The sequence below is a fragment of the Cyprinus carpio genome, chromosome A6, assembly GCF_018340385.1.
Source record: "Cyprinus carpio isolate SPL01 chromosome A6, ASM1834038v1, whole genome shotgun sequence".
NCBI lineage: Eukaryota > Metazoa > Chordata > Actinopteri > Cypriniformes > Cyprinidae > Cyprinus > Cyprinus carpio.
The window spans coordinates 32,534,882-32,537,375 of NC_056577.1; the positions used below are offsets into that span (position 1 = coordinate 32,534,882).

A 2,494-nucleotide genomic window follows, 5' to 3' on the forward strand; every position below is an offset into this window, starting at 1 on the left:
CTTTAAGAACATTCCTATACATGCATTTTTAAAAATTACAAATAGTGTGTGTGTGTGTGTGTGTGTGTATATATATATATATATATATATATATATATATATTATATATATATATATATATATATATATATATATATATACATATATATATAAATAGTTATTTATTTTATTACATCAACTAATTGAAAATGATGTAATCATTTTGCCTTGGTAACTGTCATATCTGTTTTTGGTTACTGGGTTTTGTTTCTTGTTTATGTTTTAATTTCTTTCAATTTCTGTTTTCTTGTCATATTTCCTGTTTGTCGTGTTTCCCTTGCCCTCATGCAGTCCTACTATTGGTTCCTTTGTTCTAAGCGTCTTGTTCTGATTGGTTGGTTTGAGTCCTGTGTCCTGTGTTTCCATTGGTTTATTGTCTTGATTATTCCAGGTGTCCCATGTTTGTCATTAGTCTCTTTGTGTATGTAGCCCTCATGTTTTGTTGTCTGTTGTCTTGCTTTGTTTTGTCTTCCACTGTCGGTGAGTTATTTTGTGTCTGTTTATGTTTGCTATTAAACTGCACTTGGGTTTTCCCTCATATATATATATATATATATATATGTATATATATATATATATAGTGATCTTGTTTAAATAAAATGGTTATTTAGCTTTTTTAATGACATTTTCTGTAAGTAGAAGAGATATTAAAAATAACCGCTGTTATACTTCTGTTAAATTATATATTTTATAATATGAATTATATTTCTTAATGGTATAACAACAGAAATTAAGATACTTTTAAATAAGTTATTACACTTAATATTTTTATTTAACATTAGAATATTGTGTTTTATACAATTGTTTTTAATAAGGCGTTCCACATACACAATTTCGCCAAATCCTGAGTTTAATTTTTAATATAAGCACTCTGTTGTTTTTTGTTTGTTTGTTTTTTTTTGTTGGACTTTTCTACATATGCACAACGAAGTAATTTATTTATTTATTTATTTATTTATTTAAATATTTGCTTTTTTTTCCCCTCTGTTGCATGTATCCAATCAAAACAGACCTGCAATCCATTTCTGAGAACCGAGGCTTTAAGGTAAAAAGTTGTTTTCAAGTCTAAAACCATAATTAATAACTAAATGTACAGTGACATTTAACGCTTGTTTGTCTGCAGCAGTCGAGGTTGTGTGGAGGGTAAAGCCAAGGTGAGAGAATGAGAGCGAGAGGAAGGACAGGCCTTGTTTTAAGTCTGCCTCTCAAACTCAAATAAGACAAATGAGGACAGGAGGCTGGAAATCATTGCAATTTATTTTCTCAGGTTTTCTTTCCGCTTTTATTGGATGGCAGATCCAATTAATCCCCGGGGAGATGGTACGAAAGAAGCTTCAGCCGACAGAAAGATGAAGCTTGTTTTACCTCCGATCACGGCAAACTGAAACATTTGTCTCCTGAGCACTCGTCCTCTTCTCTGGTGTGAAACCGCCTCTCTCGTGTTCTTCTGCAGAGCCGGTTTCATCCCGGGTGACAGAATCCGCTTCGACAGACGAAGGCTTTTAAACACTGCTGAAAAATGACTCCGCACGGCAGGTGTTTGCTGTTTGTTTTCAATTCCCATTAGTCTCTTCAGGTAAGAGTCCTTCCTCCAGACGGCGTGGAGAGACTGCTGTAGATGCTCAAGACTTCTGCATATGATGTGCAACTCAAACTGGAGAGAAGGGTGATTTCAACATAAATACAAAGCAGTTTAGTGCTTTCCTCAAAATCATAGCCACTTTATTTAGAATTGGATAAATTATTTTTATTTTATTTTATTTATTTATTTTTTTTTTTGGGGGGGGGGTTGCCTCTTAATGACAAAGTACAGTCAAAGACGGTTGCATACCACTAAGAAGCAATACACCCAGAAAGAGTTTTATTTTTTATTTATTTTATAACAATACACCATTACTTGTAAATTGTTGTCAGTGAAGTTATTTTTGCCCTCAGAATTGTGTAGCATGTTGCTTATTGTTATTGAAAAAATATTTTATTTGATTTAGACTGGGCAAATCAATTATTTTTTAGCATTATAAGTTTAGTATTTTATGTGTAATTGGATATAAGTCACTGGTACAACGTAATATAATATAATGAATGTTTTGCTATGTTTATTTGACCACAATGCTCAGCTACTTTTGAATGGTCATCTGTAAAGAAAGATGCTTTTTGCTCTCGGAATTGTGAAACTTCTTATTTTTTTTATTTTTATTTTAATCCTTATTTAATACATTAATTTTATACATTTAACATATGTACGACTATACTTTTAATACAGTTTATGTTAGATCAGAGGATTTCTTTCTTTCTTTGATAAAGGTCATGAAAGCCACTATGAAGAAGACTTTTTTTTTTTTTTTTTTAAAAGATGGAAATGAATGCAACATCATTTGATTTCTTTGACACTCACAATGTGAGCAATTCCAGCGGTGTCATTCTGACACTGATTGTGCGATGGGACCCGTAATGG

The 2,494-nt window shown here is 31.8% G+C and overlaps 1 long non-coding RNA gene across 1 annotated transcript; it reads left to right on the top strand.

Moving 5' to 3' along the window:
- Positions 1 to 466: 466 nt before the first annotated feature.
- On the top strand, positions 467 to 2,028 carry LOC122145240. The gene is made up of 4 exons (XR_006160185.1): positions 467 to 519; positions 1,050 to 1,084; positions 1,163 to 1,193; positions 1,307 to 2,028. It is a non-coding gene; the product is annotated as an uncharacterized LOC122145240 (long non-coding RNA).
- Positions 2,029 to 2,494: the final 466 nt, after the last annotated feature.